A 13028-nucleotide genomic window follows, 5' to 3' on the forward strand; every position below is an offset into this window, starting at 1 on the left:
TTTCTTATCCTGCAGTTGTCTCAACACGTTTTCTTATCGAACAATTTTGCATCTGCATCCCTCTGTTGCTTCTCTAACCTATAAAGATACTGAACATCCAAGGAGAGATAGCCCACCATTGTCTCAAACCCACTTTCACATAAAACCAGTTACTCTTCTGCCCACATATTCTAATAATTGATTCACTTAGAGTGTAAAAACTCTTAATCACTCTTAGTAACTTAACTTACATACCATACATTCTCCACCACGCCCCCATGTTGCCCAGCTACGCTATGTCCCCTCTAATTATTATAGCTCTAGAACCTTCCTCTTGTTCAGACATTACTGAAGAATTTAGTCAGACACTTCATCACACTATCAGCAATGTACCACAACATCTTACTGGTAATCCCATCATTTCCTGTATCCTTCCGGTCTTCAACTTTGTACTTGCCATCCATTTGTTTTCAAGCATTCTCAGCTTTACACTAACCATTTTGGCTCTAGTATCATGCAGTTTTGCCTCTTTGTCCTCGACATTTACTAGGTGAAAATACTCACCCATCGACACATGACTGCATTCAACTCAGGCAATATTTCTTTTCATTTGAATTTTTATATATATACACAACATATATATATATAAGCATATAATATATATATATATATATATATATATATATATATATATATATATATATATATATATATATATATATATATACATGTGTGTGTGTGTGAGTGTCTCTGCATGCATGAGTGAGTGTTTATCTTGAGTCTCCTTCATAATATGGATGTTGAAATAACCTGTTATTTTTTTTTTATTCCTTGGCCCTGCTACACACACACAACACACTCTCTCTCTCTCTCTCTCTCTCTCTTCTCCTGTATATATATTACACATATATATATATATATATATATATATATATATATATATATATATATATATATATATATTTACAAAATTATTTCAGTGGTAAATAAATGCTCACTGCCACGTACACACAATTATATTCTAAGCTGTGTACATTTTTGTTTGTTTTGATCGGTATAGACATACAAATTTTCTTATCTAAAACCCCGACGGCTCCTTTCTGCAGAATCATTAATGAATTTGAGAGTGATGTGCAATCACTCGGGGCAAAAGAAAACGGAAAAAAGCAAATATCCCGAGAGGGGTGAATAACGAAAGAGATAAAGAACGAAAGAGTACAATTCTCGGTCATGACTCCCTTTGCGATCAGAGCAGGTGACATTTTTGCTTTACCATTTCTCAGTTTATAGTCAGACAACTTTCAAAATGGAGTTTTAGAGGTCAGTCTACAGTATCATTATGTAATCAAATGTTCGGCATTTTCTTATAAATGTTATATATTCTAATATCAGCCCAACTAGACAAATAAAGAAAAAATAAAAAAAATCGACCATCACTCTCCTTTACCAGCAGTGTAAGATATTTTCACTTTTATTTTCATTTTAAAGTTTAGCCCTGAAAACAATTTACCAAAATAGAGCCACCTAACATTTTCATTTACCTATTATTTCTTAAAATCAGACACAGCTTTTTATTGATAAATTAATCCTCAAGCCATTAACATAAAAACAGTATTAAGAGTGATGTCATAGCGGTCAACTATCACTTTTGTCAGTCGAAATCCTTGAGACCCCAAGAGAAACTGAATGAAAGTTATGTGTGGAGGGACCACTCACAATATCAAGAGACGTATTTCATCTCCTAAAAGATTATTTGAAGAATCTTGAATCGAATGAAACGTAAAGTATTATTCTTTTTGGTTACATTTCCCATTCGTCGAAAGGAAAGATGTGGGTCAAAAGGCCTTTTAGGAAAAAGGAAAATATGGCATAGAGAAATAGGGTTTGCAATGTCAGACAGAGAGAAGTTATAGTTACAGTTATTGAGTACTGCTTACAGTCATCAAGTGAGCAGTCAGTTGTGATTGAATGACCTCGAGAGGTGCATATGAGGAGTGCCTGCAAGATGCAAGTGAAAAGTGCAGAAGTACAGGTACTAACCGCCAACTGGCGGTTAGTAAAGCCCCAGCCACCCAGGGTCCACAAAAACCCTGACTTTGGCCCTTTATTACCTGGAAATATTCAACTGACCGGGATGGAACTCTGGTTTAGAGGTTTCCCACCCCACTAAGGTCTCTAATCGTGCCAAGTTTCATTGAAATCCTTTCTGTCGTTCCGGAGATCCAGATATCGATTTTTTGGCGTTCAGGGTATGGGTAGGGGGTGGGTGGGTGAGGGACCTAACATATCCGTGGAGCAATAACAGTAAAAGATACAGCCGTGAAACTAAGTTTTCTGAAAGCTCGTATTTTGGAGGGTTGCCTTTCGGTGTTTGTTTTTTGAAATAATGAAATTTTAAAGTTACAGTATGGTATTCAAATTAGCCCAAAATTCAAATTTCCTGATGCTCAGGTACGGTGTGCTCACAACACTGGAATAGAGGCCGTTTTCTTAATGATTGTGAATAGCAACTGGTGTTAGGAGAAGCTGCCTAACTTACTCTCAATTATCTTAATTAAAATTATCACACACGTTGAATTTACTCTGCGCCGTTTTGTTTTCGCAATCGTTCACCTACCCTAAATAAAGAGCCTCAGTAGTTTAAAGGTTTTCACACGCACATGCATATATATATATATATATATATATATATATATATATATATATATATATATAACTGAATCACGAAAATATGGAACGTGATGAATATATAAATAAAGATAAAATTCACAGAAACATGGAAACATTGGAGTGTTGTGAGGTTTTCGACACCAGTCCTTTACTTAGAAAGCGACTAGTGTCGAAAGGCCCGCAGCACTCCAGTGTTTCGTTTCTTCGTGATTTTATCTTTTATTTATATATATATATATATATATATATATATATATATATATATATATATATATATATATATATATATATATATATATATATATTGTATAATTATGCAGCAAACGAGCTGAGCTGACCATAATCACGGAGAAACCACACAGGTTTAAGAAAACTACAGTACATCTGAAACCTAAACAACCCCATTCCTTTGTTACCGCGTTTTTCTCGATCTAGTTCGTTGCCATTGCAAAAAGGACTGAAATCACAAAAAGGCAGTAAAGCCCAAACCACAAGAGACAGATATCGAGGTCAAGGGATACAAGGGAAGGGTAGTGGGTAGGTCTTTACTCCGCAACCTGATAAATTATGATGAAAGTGAAAAAGCAGAAGTAGGAGTCTTTTCTCAGTCAGTACAGAAAGCGAGTGGCATTATAATACGCACAAAGCTAACCGTACCTGAAGAGATAGACACTGGCACTTTTTCAAGAAATATGATTTGAAGACATATAGCAACTGTATCCACTCAGAAGCGCGCGATCACATAAACGCAATGCTTCTTTGTGGGTAACTTTTTTTTTTTCTTCTTCTTTTTTTCTTTGTCGTCGAGAATAATATGGGCGAACCCATTCCAGTTGTTGTTGTTGCTGTTGCAGAGGCTGAGTAATGTTCAACAAAAAACTGTGCCGGGTCAGTGTTGGGTGTTACTGGAATCAGGCGCTCTTGCATAATTTTCACATCATTAGCGGTGGACCGTCCAAACTGAAGTCTTTTCAATATGTGTATTAGAATGGCACTCGCTTTCTGTACTGATTGAGAAAAGACCCCTACTTCTACTTTTCCCTTTCATCATAATTTATAAGAGTAAAGCCCTACGTCCTACCCTTCCTTTGTATCCTCTGACCAACATATCTGTCTCTTGTCCCTGGGTTTTACTAACCCCTTTTGTGATTTCATCACTTTTTTGCCTGTGATACAGGCTTATAGGGTCCACCTGCGTATTTGCATGAAGCAGCTGCTGTTATGGAAGTTTTACACAAGCTGGTTAATCCACATTTCACTATGTTATTTTTTCTGGCAGCCCCTCTATTTCAAGGAAAACAATTAAATGCTAAAATGAATATATCTATCTATCTAATTATCTATCTGTCTATCTATCTATATAGACATCTATCTATCTATCTATATATAAATGTGTGTGTATATATATGTATATATATATACATATACATATGGAAACACCGTTAAAAACCCATTGTACCCCTGTTGACCTGAGAAGTGAATGTTGCAACGGGTAGTCAGTGGACTGTGGTACGTTGCAACTAGGGTGAAAGAAAAGCCTTGGCACTAGCACACTCGTCCCTAAAGACTTCCTGAGAATCGTGGGGCATAAACCTTCTGGAGCCACGCCCTGTAAGGAGAAAATGTATTTGACGAAAAAATAAAAAAAATATCGAGAGAAGGAGAAAAACAGTGCTCACTGCCTCCAAGCTTATAGAGAAATGAAAAAAAAAGACAGAAAAACAGTTACAAAGGTAAAATAAGGAAAAGAGAAACACTTCAACACCACGAAAATGATAAAAGCACATGCACCTAATCTGAAATTTAAATGATGTATAATGTAAGGTCTTGTAATACTGAAATGGAATTTTGCATCAAATAAACTTATTCTGAGAATACAAGAGTGCAAAGTTACAGGAAACAACTGTATTATGGCATAATAATAATAATAATAATAATAATAATAATAATAATAATAATAATAATAATAATAATAATAATAATAATAATAATAATAGTAAGGTATCATCTGTAAGCACTGAACTCTTCGTTGGCTATTACAATAAATCCCTCTATTCCTCTTAATTAAATTCCTCACATCCATGTTTTTAAGAGCATTATCTATATGTAGCCCTAAGTACACTGATGATTAATTAGACATAGGAATACAGGCAGAATATTCAACTATCCTGATTCTGTATCAGGCAATGCACTGAGAGTGATAAGTAATACTTTTTTATGGTTACACCAGAGAGACTTACAAAACAAAAAACCAGCGATTACTATCATGTAGTGATAATTCCGGTGATGTCTCCCAGCTCCTTTGGAACTTTGGAGTTAATGTAGCTTCTAAGAACAATATACAGTCAAACACTTACACAGTCTCCCATAATGTTGAAGGATGCGTAAATGACATTCCACGTAAGTCATATGACCACTTTTATTTTGGTCAAAGTGGAAAAGTCGTCGGGAAAGAGAACAGAGGTACAAATTTGTATAAAATATGCACAGGTGAACTGTGTAATTTTAGTATAAGTTAGTGAAAACAATCAAACAATAAAATGGACGAGGACAAATGAAGAAAAAACATCATCAAGTACACTTTTATAAAAGAAAATTTTCGTAAGAAAATGAATATCAGCCAAGGAATGTATAAACTTAATCTATTCATTTCAAAGAAACATAAATTATATATATATATATATATATATATATATATATATATATATATATATATATATATATATATATATATATATACAGTATATATATATATATATATATATATATATATATATATATATATATATATATATATATATATATATATATATAGAAATAATCAACACACAATCACGTGTGGAACAGAATGGTTTTGACTCACATCAGGATCGAACCCAGGTCTTTGTATGGCCCAGTGGGCAGCCCCTTGCCTTTCAATTGAAAGACCTGGTTCGATCCTGATGTGAGTCAGAAAGATATATATATATATATATATATATATATATATATATATATATATATATATATATATATATATATATATACATATACGAGTATATATATATATATATATATATGGATGTATATATATATGTTAGTCATCTTATCTAATACTGTGGATTCACAGAAAATCAAAGGTGCCAGGTATTTTTATACTTCAACTGCTGAATCAAAACTAAATCCTTATTCTGAAGAACCTAGAAGGTTATTCACTTTATATATCTACACACAAGGATCCTCATCAGCGCGTCGAACCCTCCTGCATACACTATGTTATTCACCCTTATTTTATATTTCGAATTATAGTCATTATTATTCAGGAGATGAGCCCTGTTCATGTGGATCAAGCCCACAGGGGCCACTGACTTGAAATTCAAGAAGAGATCAGTTATTAGAAAAAAACAAATAAATTAACAAATATATATAAATAAATCAATAAAAAAATAAATTAATTGTTAAAATACAAGGAGAATTGTATTAGGGTAGTAATGTATTGTATCTTCACTTGAACTTCTGAAGTTACAATTGCACGACAAGCTGGAAGGCTGTTCCACAGTCCAACGGTGTGAGGAATAAAGAACCTCTGGAACTGAGAAGTTCGACAGTGAGGCACATTTACTGCACATTGGTGCTGCTGTTCAGCAAATCTGGCTGCTCTCTCTCGGCAGGAAAAGGGGATCAGGGATCAGTTGTGTATGTGAAAGATCTCTGTTGAAATACAATTTTGAAAACTTGACAAACAAGTCATAACTGCTGATAAGGCAGAGTTTACTACTGTGTACTCTCGCTTCGTGGTCAATGTGGCCGTTTCACTTCATTCCAGAAGCACTAAGGTCCAATTTTTTTCGCCTATTCCCTGATTCACCTCCCATCTTACCATCATTTAGTCGTAAATTTTCTTAAATGAATTAACCTTTTCTCTTCTTTCTCAATCTATATCCACATTCATTGCTGCATTCTTCCTGGTTACCATTTAACTTCATATTCGTATTTTCTATTATTTTCATTTTTAGCTTTTCTTCTTAAAAACATTTTCAGTCTTTCTCGGTAGATTCTACAGTAAATCTTCACTATCACAATCAGCGCTGCATCTTCTGCAAACATCACGACCCATTTTCTTATTCCAAAACTTCTTATTTCGAAATATTTGCCTAACGTCTCCAATTACTTCATCCATAGAAATGCTTAATAAGGAGACGATGTATATCATTATCTAGAACCCACTTCCTTATGAAACCTGCCCCTCTCCCATGTAACAAATATACATAAATTTTCAGTGGCCCTCCCTATTTTATCATTAGATTTTTCTCATACGTAAACACTGCTTTTCTCCTATCAGTCAATCTGTCATTTGCCTAACTCTCTCCAATTCCTTTTATATATCTTTTGAGTATACTAAATATTATTACTTCATTATAATTCTACGTCACTTCCATTATGGAGCCTTTCCTTCATTCAGACATATACTGTATACCTACCAAGCCCTGGTCACCCATTTACTCACATTTTTCTGTTGTTCTGCAGCAATTGTTAATGTGAAATATAATTTCTTTTAATCCAGCTCCTCCACCACACTCTCAACAATCACTTTCACGATCAACTTTACATTTACATTAATCTTTGTTACTCCTATGTAGTTTTGATTTGATTTGTCTCTCTTTTACCCTCTATATTCAAAAACTGTCAAAATATTTTTCCTCGGAATTCCCTTTAGATGGCATCTCTCTAATTATAAATTGACTGTAAATCCATTCCTCAATAACCTTCTTTCTGCTTTAGGTACATCTTCCTTTCTCCCAAAATCACCTCTGTTTCTCGAACCATTCCTAACTGACTATTTTATCTGTCCTCTTATATAACTCTGCATGTTTTATTCTCTGTAACTGCACCTCAAACAACCGCCATTTTTTCTCTTGATAAAACCGGCTATTTTTCTATTCTACGACTTAGTAATTTATTCCTCTATTCTCTATCCTACACTCATAATCTTTGGCTGCTGATTTTGTGACAGTTTCCTTGAATTTTGATAATCCTTCTATACTTTCGCTTATTTTCTCTTCCTTTGCAATTTAAGCTCCCTTCTTATTGGACCAAATTGTCTGAGTTACAATTACAGTTGCATTTTCGACTCTTCTATTTTCAGTGAGGAAATGATGCAGCCATTTCTCTTCTTATCATTAGAGCCATCAACTAGCTCTTCCATGTACTCGGTTCTAACACGTTCTTTCCAATCCTTTCCGTTACCATTTTCTTTTCCAAGTATACTTCTAAATATTTGTCTGGCAACAGCAAATATTTCAAACAATTAAGTGCCTTTCCCTAGTGCATTTTATTAAGATACTCTCCAGTTACAGTTACTCCAGGGACTGTGTACCTACCAGCCATGCTCTCTTCTGTCACTTAAGTATGTATTTAAATCACCTAGCATAGCCTAAGCAGTCAAACATTTAGGCAGTCTCAAAACCTCTGTTTTAGTCAGATTTACTTTCAGTCTTTTTTTCTTGTCGTAACTAACCTTAATTATACGGTTTTTGAACATACACAACTAATTTTTTTCACCCGTTCCTTCAGTCTTATTACTGTTATAAGCTCTTCTCTCCTCAACTCTTCATCACTCAGCCATCCCAGAAAGAGCCACTTTGTACCCTTCAGCCCTACAGTCCTGCTCTTTAACTTTTACGTGAAGAAGTGCCAAACAAGTGGTTTACCCTCCTTGAACAAATCAAGTCATACAGTTCTTCCCTTCTGCACAACATCTTTGCAAATTCAGGGCCAGATGACCTAATATTCTTCTTTTATTTCTTGTAATTATAGTCAGTGGTATGAAACTAATGGAACCAATATACCAAGCCATTTGATGATTCTGCAAAACACATAGTGACAAAAGCGTTATTATCTTTATTTCCCTAAATCCCAAAGGAGAGAAAGAAACCTGGTTACTGGTAGCCTCAGGTGAGGAGCCTCATCTGCCATTTAGAGGACTTCGCCCCTGCCATGAGATCCACTAACCCTTCACTATAGGTGCTCCCTGTACAGGAGTAGTGTCGTCAGTGCACCTCACGCAGTGCACTGTGGCATTACTCAAAAGTTCTTTGCAGCGTCCCTTCGGCCCTTAGCAGCAACCCCTTTTATTCCTTTTACTCTACCTCTGTTCAAATTCTGTTTCTTCCATCTTGCTTTCCACCCCCTCCTAACAATTGTTTCATGGTGCAACAGCGAGGTTTTCCTCCTGTTACACCTTTCAAACCTTTAACATCGTTTTCCTTTTAATGCTAAATGACCTCACAGGTCCCAGCGGTTAGCTCTGGCTTAAATTTAATATTCCAATTTCCAATTTTCACTAGGGGCTTCTCTGCCATGGAACGCAGCGCATCTGTTGTTTTACATGTTGCATCTTTGTTTTCCGAATGACGCTTTCAAGAGAAATTATGTTCTTAATAAGCCGACAGCCCTGACATATGTTTTTGCCACTGGCCTCAAGTTATAGCTACATTCACCACTTAGGGACCATTACTTCTCACCATGGGGCTTAATTCTCCACTAGGTATTCCTCTGACTTGGTGTGAGGAGGATTATTTTTCAACTACGTTGGTACTTTCCGGGGAAGCAATGTCCAGGTATCACTTCTTTGCTAAAATTTGCTTCAAAAGCTATTGACTTTTACTGATTCAGGGAGAGATGAAGAGTAAAAAACAGAGCTTAATAAGTATTCAAGTCTAGATAGTAATGTTAACCAAAGCACAAGAAGAGATAGGGGTAATTATCTGGAAAAACTGGTGCATGTTGCTGACAAAGCTATGCCTTGAAAAAATTAAGTGCGGATAACTTGACTGATGTACCAGAGACTGAAGACCTAAATATACTTATGTATGAATTCATAGTTTTTGAAGAGGAATCAGTAATAAAGAAACTTGGGAGACTGAAAGCACCGGCTAAGATTGAATCTCTTTGAAACCACATGTACTAGCTAAACTGCTTTGCAGAATATGTAATGGAGAAACAAACCTGGTGATTAGGAATTGAAAGTCACAGCAAATCTACCAAAGAAAGGTGACCTTACTGTATCAATAGAGACTTTGCACTTATGTCGGTCATGAAGAAAAACAACATTATTTTAAAATTCAGTTGGCTGGAGAAAGAAATTAATAAAATGATTAGAGATGAACAAGCTGCTCATAGAAAAGGTAGGATATGCAGATCGAACTTGAGTGTTGAGACATAATGTTCAGCAATGGAGGAGAATTTAAAGAACCCCTTCTGATAACTTTTGTTTATTATGTGAAGTCATTTGACAGTGTCCACTGACCAATATTGTGAAAAAGTTTTATTTCAATATGACATTCCCATTGAATATTTAAACCTTACTGAAACTATCCATCAAAAAGTAAATGCAGAGTTATGTTGACGGAGTCTTGTAAAGTGAATATTCAGTAAATAGCGGGGTACTACAGGGGAATATTAAATCACCATTTCTGTCTGCCTATCTCAAAAATTTCATAATAAGATACTTAGAATATGCAGATGATGCTGTTTTAATCAGTTATACACGAAACGATTTATGAAGCCTGCTTAGCAGAATGCATTATGTACTTAGTGAGTTAGGACTTATGATAAATCTAAGAAAAACAGAAATAATAACGACAGTGCGCACAGAAACGAAAGACCATCAGACAGAGCAGGGACTAATGAAAATGAGATTTTTTTATCATTTAAGAACAACAACAGTAAATATAAGTTCCTTTCTTAGAATTAAAGACAAAGGGAAATCGAAACAACGGCAGGCTGAATAAGATTTTGACGTCAAATTAACTGAAATTACAGATAAAAGTAAGATTATGCATTACTGTTGATGAGTTTATATTGCTATACAGACGTGAATCTTCGTATAACAATGAAACTGTCCGAAACGTTTTGTCTTTTGACAAATATTAGAAGTCAGATGGCAGGATGGAGTGGGAAATGATGCCACAATGGAAATTACTGACATTTCATATGAAGATATTATGATGATAAAAAGGAGATGGAAATGGCTTGGACATGTACTTCCATAATTTCTGGGAGAATACTTCGTGATATTGTCAACTGGGCACGTCCCGGCACGAGGAGAGCTGGAAGACCCAGATCTACTTCGATGAGGATTATGTGATGAGAGGCTGGAGACAAGAGGAGACTTGTGGAAATGAAAGCACGGGAAAGATGCGAGTGGCGTCGGAGGGGATGATGGTGATAATGATAATGAGTATGAAAAAGAATAGCAACAGCAATTCGCAAAGAAAAAATGTTATTCTTGAACAAGGCCTATAATATATGCAGCAGCAACATGGAATAGGTTATGAATAGGGCTGATCATAGAATGTTAAGATTTTTGGCTAAAGTGCTGTGGGAAGATCTTATTGCAAATGAATATCTTGCAGAAAGATGTAGCACTCAGAGGATGGAAGATAGACTGTGATATCAAACATTAAAATAGTTAGTGCAGAATAAAGCAGGGGAAGACCTACAGGAGGACCCAGGATCAGATGTGCATCCAGGCTGTACGAGACAGAGGAGAGTGAAGAAAACTCATGGAGGAAAAACTGATGTAAAAACCTTGATGATGAGGACAAAGCCACTACAACATCATCTAAAAACACAACAAACATCTCACACGTCTCGAACTCTCGACCTACCCGCGCAACAACTTCTCGCTGCTCGGAAGAAAGGGCGTTGGGTCTGGTATGATACATGTAACATACGCTACCGAGGTCTAAGCGATGTCAGGCAGGGCAGCCGATCGAGACTACGGTCTACCCCAAAGCCAAATCAAAAGTCCTTCAAAAGAAGGCATCGTGCTTACCCCATACAAAAATGGGAAAAAAAAGCACGTTAAAAGAAGAAGATCACGATGATGATGATGTTTGCAATGGTAATCACTTCTAGGCAACGCAAATGATTAATTTCAAGTCTCTCGACAATAAGCGTTAAAAGTCCCTTTAAAAGTAATTGTCTCTACACATTTTCAAAATTTTCCCCATCATAGATATTTAGCTCCAGTCTCTCAAAACAGTATTTTTGTAAACTTAAAAGAAAAATCTTGCATATAATACTGTTACTCATAAATATACTAACCTCAGCTGAAAGAAGAATAAACATTTTTAAACATCATAAGGTCATCATTACTCACATTATTTTGGGCTGCACGAGTCAGCAAAATTAATCTGTATAATGAACTCACATAATTTATAATTGATACGCTTTGCCGTACTGAAATTGGCTATCAAGAATTTCCATTGCAAAAGAGCTCATTATTATAAGTTCGGTCAAGCTCATTACATTTTAGTTATGATAAATGGACCTCTGCAAATAATTTAAGAATGATTGACTTGAACATTTTCGCCGACATTTTCTACTGGATTTAAGAGAATTTATTTACTGACATACATATGCACTCATATGTAAACATATTTTTCTATAATCAAGCTGTTTCCCCTGACAGTGGGTGGCTTTAGGAAAATCAGCACAATCATGATTGCCATATTCATGATTTAATTGCAGAATCGTGAAATACAACCCCGTGCAGGAATCTTTACAACAGTAACAACTTGGTTCACCCTCACATAAAAGCTCAATAACTGAACGCAGACACCCCTTCACACAGGGCATTCCGCGCAAGCATTCTGGACTTCCAGCATACTCATATTTCCGAATTCTGATCCCATGGCGTCTTTCCAACCCTTTGCAGGCAACTTAATGGTGCATGGAAACGCCTTCAAAATTTTCCACTCTTTTTACTGACTTATCATCCCCTAGTCTTTCCTTATGATCAAACCGACTCAAAACATTCCGAGTCATCCTTTCAACTATCATAAACCATTTTGCCATGCCTCTGTATCTTCCCAATTTCCACTTCTTGTTATGTCGCAGGTGATGTGCAATCAATCATGTAAGCAGGTTTAACATTCTAATTTAGTTTGCATTCAACATGCTCACCCATTTCCGTAAATGGGTGAGCTTAACAATACCTGTATACATTGCCACCTTGGCGTAAGTGGGCGCTCTAAGCATCGTCATAATATTTTACACATACCCTGCTTGCTTCACTCGAGTGCCGGCCCTCATTCTCATTATTACACTCATAACCAATTATTTATGTCCACATTTATACTTAGCCTCCCTCCTATTGTAAACACTTTCAAACCACCATTCTGCAGTTTTTTTCCATTATTCATTTCACGGGAAATGCAAAGTTCATGGTTACTGCACATTCATGCTTTATTCGTGAGTCATGGGTGATCCTCATGCAGAAAACTTCACAACATTAGCACTCAATACACTTATACATAACGATCGTTGGTAGTATATCAGACACTACATCATACAATCTGCCAATCACCTTCAACTTCCTTCTCTTGTGCTTC

Source organism: Macrobrachium rosenbergii, chromosome 52 (assembly GCF_040412425.1).
Source record: "Macrobrachium rosenbergii isolate ZJJX-2024 chromosome 52, ASM4041242v1, whole genome shotgun sequence".
NCBI lineage: Eukaryota > Metazoa > Arthropoda > Malacostraca > Decapoda > Palaemonidae > Macrobrachium > Macrobrachium rosenbergii.